Source organism: Pieris brassicae, unplaced genomic scaffold (genome assembly GCF_905147105.1).
Source record: "Pieris brassicae unplaced genomic scaffold, ilPieBrab1.1, whole genome shotgun sequence".
NCBI classification, from domain to species: Eukaryota; Metazoa; Arthropoda; class Insecta; order Lepidoptera; family Pieridae; genus Pieris; species Pieris brassicae.
In genome coordinates, this window is record NW_025575919.1 from 653 (window position 1) to 7500 (window position 6848).

The following is a 6848-nucleotide window of genomic DNA, read 5'->3' on the forward strand; positions in this document are numbered from 1 at the left end:
TTGTCGTTGCGTAAAGACTCGACGCGCACCCGTGCCGCGGGAGACACGGTGCGGCGGGGAGAATTTATTTGTGCGACAAAAGTATCGTATAGACGTGGCTTAACACGGCCAATACGGATGACGAGTCGTAATCGAACATATATTCGAACGGATCGTTCGGCCGCTCGGCGGCCTAGCGAAACCGTCAATTGCACGCGCGACAGAGATGCGGCGCTACGACCGGAGTCGCAGCGATCGCCGCTCGTCACGCGAACAGTGTGGCTTTTTGTTTTTATGCAGCCGGCCCTCAGACAGGAGTGGTCCTGGATATTTCTCCACGGACCGCAATGTGCGTTCGAAATGTCGATGTTCAAATGTGTCCTGCAGTTCACACTATGACGCGCAGTTAACTGCGTTCTTCATCGACCCGCGAGCCAAGTGATCCACCGTTCAGGGTAATCGTTTTGTTTTTGTGTGTGTTTTTGTATGAGAAAATATAAAAGGTGCGAAAAAATTAAACAAAAAAATTTGAAAATAATACTTATCATTAACGTGTACGACAAATGAAAAGAAAGAAAATCTCTTTTATTTGCGTGGTTGTACACAAAAATTAAAATATTATTTCAAAGTATCAATAGGCGATAGCGAACGCTAATCAAAGCGTGTCGCAACGCACACGTCGCGAATCGACGAGAGAGAGTCAACCGTCTCGGATTCGATTTTGATTCGTATCATTCACGTGTTTTTGTATTTTTTTCTTTTTTTGCGAGTCTTTGACAACAACAAAACAAAAAGAAAAAACCAACGTTAATGATCCTTCCGCAGGTTCCCCTACGGAAACCTTGTTACGACTTTTACTTCCTCTAAATGATCAAGTTTGGTCAACTTCCCAGCAACGCCGACGGCCGTGAGGCCACCGCGTGTCGGTCCGAAGACCTCACTAAATCATTCAATCGGTAGTAGCGACGGGCGGTGTGTACAAAGGGCAGGGACGTAATCAACGCGAGCTTATGACTCGCGCTTACTAGGAATTCCTCGTTTATGGGGGATAATTGCAAACCCCAATCCCCAGCACGAAGGAGTTTCAACGGGTTGCCCGGGCCTCTAGGCCAGGGAGAACATGTTGATTCCTTCAGTGTAGCGCGCGTGCGGCCCAGACATCTAAGGGCATCACAGACCTGTTATTGCTCAATCTCGTGCGGCTCGAAGCCGCCGGTCCCTCTAAGAAGAATTTTAATACGTCGCCAGTGAGTTGCGCTCCCCGAGAGTCGCGCACACCTTGAATGACGACGCCTATTTAGCAGGCTAGAGTCTCGTTCGTTACCGGAATTAACCAGACAAATCGCTCCACCAACTAAGAACGGCCATGCACCACCACCCACCGAATCAAGAAAGAGCTGTTAATCTGTCAATCCTTCCGGTGTCCGGCCTGGTGAGATTTCCCGTGTTGAGTCAAATTAAGCCGCAGGCTCCACTCCTGGTGGTGCCCTTCCGTCAATTCCTTTAAGTTTCAGCTTTGCAACCATACTCCCCCCGGAGTCCAAAATCTTTGGTTTCCCGGAAGCTGCCCGCCGAGCCATTGTAGTAACGTCGGCGGATCGCTAGATGACATATTTACGGTAGAACTAGGGCGGTATCTAATCGCCTTCGAACCTCTAACTTTCGTTCTTGATTGATGAAAACACCTTTGGCAAATGCTTTCGCTGATGTTCGTCTTGCGACGATCCAAGAATTTCACCTCTAACGTCGCAATACGAATGCCCCAGTTATCCCTATTAATCATTACCTCGGAGTTCTGAAAACCAACAAAATAGAACCGAGATCATATTCTATTATTCCATGCACGAAATATTCAAGCGGCATTTTGAGCCCGCTTTGAGCACTCTAATTTGTTCAAAGTAAAATTGTCGGCCCACCTCGACACTCACCGAAGAGCACCGCGATAGGATTTTGATATTGAACCGGCGTTTTACCGCCGGCTCACCGACGATATGCTCCGCAGACGTGTCAGTATCACCGCGGATGCGGTGCACCGACAGCGCGGCGCACAAATGCAACTACGAGCTTTTTAACCGCAACAATTTTAGTATACGCTATTGGAGCTGGAATTACCGCGGCTGCTGGCACCAGACTTGCCCTCCAATTGTTCCTCGTTAAAATATTTAAAGTGTACTCATTCCGATTACGAGGCCTCGTAAGAGTCCCGTATCGTTATTTTTCGTCACTACCTCCCCGTGCCGGGAGTGGGTAATTTGCGCGCCTGCTGCCTTCCTTGGATGTGGTAGCCGTTTCTCAGGCTCCCTCTCCGGAATCGAACCCTGATTCCCCGTTACCCGTGACAACCATGGTAGTCGCAGAAACTACCATCGAAAGTTGATAAGGCAGACATTTGAAAGATGCGTCGCCGGTACTGGACCGTGCGATCGGCAAAAGTTATCCAGATTCATCAAAATTAACGACTTCGGACGCATGGCCCTCCGCCGATTGGTTTTGATCTAATAAAAGCACTCATCCCATCTGGTCAGAGTTCTGATTGCATGTATTAGCTCTAGAATTACCACAGTTATCCAAGTAACTGAGTAAGATCTAAGGAACCAAAACTGATATATTGAGCCATTCGCGGTATCGCCTTAATACGGCTTGCACTGAGACATGCATGGCTTAATCTTTGAGACAAGCATATAACTACTGGCAGGATCAACCAGGGAGCTGCTTACGCAAACGACACGCCTACACCGCGGTCAGCGGCTTCGGCGAGCCGCTGGCTCGGCGGCGTCGAGGGGCGCGCGCTTGCGCGCGCGCCTTCTCGACACGCGTGAACGTAACGCGTCGAATTTGCACGCGACGCGACGTTCGCGCTTCATATCGATAGACTAACTTTGACCGGTCTACGAGCGGCCGTCCCGTCACGATCTCGCAACGAGGTGATGTACAACGATGCTCGACCACTGTGAGGGACATAAAACTGCAACGAACACGACCCCGGGCGGGAATCGATGTTGTGACAATTTGAAAATTGAACATTCATCTAAACGCAACTTCTCAATTTTTATTCAATACGTTATTGTAAACATATTAAAACTCGGCTGGCAATTACATGCGCACACACACGCATGATTCGCACTAGATACGATCAACGCCCGGAGCTTGAGGGATAAATTCCAACACGACGCTGCGCACACCGTTTCGACGATGGGCGCGTGTGCGTCCTCTTTTATACATTCTTTCCATATACGGTCGCCGTGGCGACCGCGCACGTGTCGAACACGCTAGGCGCCCTGCGTTGAGGTGTGCCTAGAAGCGTATTCTTTTAACATCACAGATAACACCGGGGGAGACGGTCCCAAATCTTGGTCGATTGGTAACATCACCATACGGTCTGCGAACGCGGTGCTATAATATAATTTTATATTATATTATATAAAATATGAGGAGGAGTAGTATGTATATTCTTTGTTATTTTGTGTTGACACAAGAGAGATATATAAAATGTACTATACACCACACACACAGAGAGAGAGAGCTGGGAAAGATCTCGGCGGTCTCGCATTCGAAATACGAATTTGATATAATTTCCTCCGAAAATCCATACCCATATCTATATCATCCATGCGCGAATATATGTATATAATATTCTCACACTTCGCACAAACACAAAAACAAGAACACATTCTATTCTCTCTCGTCCGTCGTTCGTGTCTATTTGAGACGAACGACGCGCGGCAACGAGAACGAGTCGACGCTGTGCGCACGACTGTTTCGCTCCACATCTATACCGAGAGCAATAGTCCGCGTCGGCATTGGAGCGGACGTCGAATGTTTCTCGTAGAGCGAGCGAGAGAGAGACGATTTTTCATTTTATTATGTATGTGTATTGGCGTGCAGTAGTAGCACGTAGTAGTACTAGTAGTAGTAGTAAAAAAATATTATTATTTATTTTATTGACTGATATGATTTTGTTTGTTTTCTTTTTTTTGAATAGACATTTGTATTGATAGATATGTTTCTCGTTGAAGCTCGCAGCACACGCTCAGAGAAATGGCAATGTGGGTTTATTTGAAGAAAAGAAAAAACAAAAAAAACAATTATATTTATTAATAATATTTATGTATGTATGTATGTATGTATGTATGTATGTATAATAATGAATTATAATAATTATTCCGATGCAACGTCAGAGGAAAATGTTTCTCGTACAGGTGCGGCGCGCGACGGCCGGCCGCTCGACAGTTTCGCGCCGAATGTTTCTCGTTGAAGCTCGCAGCACACGCTCAGAGAAATGGCAATGTGGGTTTATTTGAAGAAAAGAAAAAACAAAAAAAACAATTATATTTATTAATAATATGTATGTATGTATGTATGTATGTATGTATGTATGTATAATAATGAATTATAATAATTATTCCGATGCAACGTCAGAGGAAAATGTTTCTCGTACAGGTGCGGCGCGCGACGGCCGGCCGCTCGACAGTTTCGCGCCGAATGTTTCTCGTTGAAGCTCGCAGCACACGCTCAGAGAAATGGCAATGTGGGTTTATTTGAAGAAAAGAAAAAACAAAAAAAACAATTATATTTATTAATAATATGTATGTATGTATGTATGTATGTATGTATAATAATTATTCCGATGCAACGTCAGAGGAAAATGTTTCTCGTACAGGTGCGGCGCGCGACGGCCGGCCGCTCGACAGTTTCGCGCCGAATGTTTCTCGTTGAAGCTCGCAGCACACGCTCAGAGAAATGGCAATGTGGGTTTATTTGAAGAAAAGAAAAAACAAAAAAAACAATTATATTTATTAATAATATGTATGTATGTATGTATGTATGTATGTATGTATGTATAATAATGAATTATAATAATTATTCCGATGCAACGTCAGAGGAAAATGTTTCTCGTACAGGTGCGGCGCGCGACGGCCGGCCGCTCGACAGTTTCGCGCCGAATGTTTCTCGTTGAAGCTCGCAGCACACGCTCAGAGAAATGGCAATGTGGGTTTATTTGAAGAAAAGAAAAAACAAAAAAAACAATTATATTTATTAATAATATGTATGTATGTATGTATGTATGTATGTATGTATGTATAATAATGAATTATAATAATTATTCCGATGCAACGTCAGAGGAAAATGTTTCTCGTACAGGTGCGGCGCGCGACGGCCGGCCGCTCGACAGTTTCGCGCCGAATGTTTCTCGTTGAAGCTCGCAGCACACGCTCAGAGAAATGGCAATGTGGGTTTATTTGAAGAAAAGAAAAAACAAAAAAAACAATTATATTTATTAATAATATGTATGTATGTATGTATGTATGTATGTATGTATGTATAATAATGAATTATAATAATTATTCCGATGCAACGTCAGAGGAAAATGTTTCTCGTACAGGTGCGGCGCGCGACGGCCGGCCGCTCGACAGTTTCGCGCCGAATGTTTCTCGTTGAAGCTCGCAGCACACGCTCAGAGAAATGGCAATGTGGGTTTATTTGAAGAAAAGAAAAAACAAAAAAAACAATTATATTTATTAATAATATGTATGTATGTATGTATGTATGTATGTATAATAATTATTCCGATGCAACGTCAGAGGAAAATGTTTCTCGTACAGGTGCGGCGCGCGACGGCCGGCCGCTCGACAGTTTCGCGCCGAATGTTTCTCGTTGAAGCTCGCAGCACACGCTCAGAGAAATGGCAATGTGGGTTTATTTGAAGAAAAAAAAAAACAAAAAAAACAATTATATTTATTAATAATATGTATGTATGTATGTATGTATGTATGTATGTATAATAATGAATTATAATAATTATTCCGATACAATGTCAGAGGAAAATGTTTCTCGTACAAGATCGCCACGCGACGCGACAAGATGCCGTTCAACGGCACGATATCTACAACTCTGTCGATAGATATGTAGATAGTATCTACTCTGTCAAGTATATGTGTGTAACGTGTGGTGGTGTGTGGTGTGGGGTTTTGTTAGCGATAGCGATACGTTTCTAGTTAAAATTGAATATTTAAAAATAAAAACTCTTCTGGTAAGAAAAACTATTTATGGTTTATTATGGTGTGTCTAGTGCAACAACATCAACATTGTCATAATCATAATAATATAATTATTATTAGGGCTATAGGTTAACCTTCCAAATAGGGACCGTCGATTTAAATGTCGATATTTTTAATTATTCTAGATAGTACTCACTAAAAGAAACTTAAGTGCTTGCTTACTTACTTACTTACTTAGTTGATTGAGTTTTTTTTTTGTTTTTTTGAAACTTTTTCATACAAATTGATATATAAGACATATATGGCCGTTACCGACCGCCGACCAAAATCTATTTCATAAAACCGACATAAAATTGATGTCAAACGTCAATCACTTTGAGTTGACTAAGTGTAAGGGTTCAGATTATTTTGAAAGTATCGATCATTTGCGATGCATACGAGAAAAAGATCATTCATTTCATTGTTTGTAAGTTGTAAATTTTGTGTATTATATTGTAATTCTTGAGTGAGAATTGAGTGTTTACTTACTTACTTACTTACTTACTTATTGAATATCCAAAAAGTACCCAAAACCGAATCAGAGCGCCCCACTATCCACGCGGTCTTGTCTGCCCTACCCCTAGAGTGTATATAAAAGCTCGGAGGCGCGCAGGGAGAGCAGCCCTCACCCGCCGTACCCAAAGCGCGGGCATCATGCAAGCCGTAGCGGCTGAGGCTGGTCGCCGAAGGCGACCAAAAAAGCCGAGGCTGCGTAGGCTTGAATAAAATGCCCTGCGCTTTTGGTACGCAAGGGTGGAGGGGCTGCATTTCCCGTAGCGTCGGAGCAGTACAAAAACCAATTATCATCCATTGTTCGGTTAGGTTAGGTTA

At 43.5% G+C, this 6848-nt stretch overlaps 2 non-coding genes across 2 annotated transcripts; both read right to left on the reverse strand.

Moving 5' to 3' along the window:
- Positions 1-280: 280 nt before the first annotated feature.
- LOC123719221 lies at positions 281-437 on the reverse strand. The gene has a single exon (XR_006755286.1). It is a non-coding gene; the product is annotated as a 5.8S ribosomal RNA (ribosomal RNA).
- A 350-nt stretch (positions 438-787) lies between these two features.
- LOC123719222 lies at positions 788-2687 on the reverse strand. Its single transcript, XR_006755287.1, has one exon. It is a non-coding gene; the product is annotated as a small subunit ribosomal RNA (ribosomal RNA).
- Positions 2688-6848: the final 4161 nt, after the last annotated feature.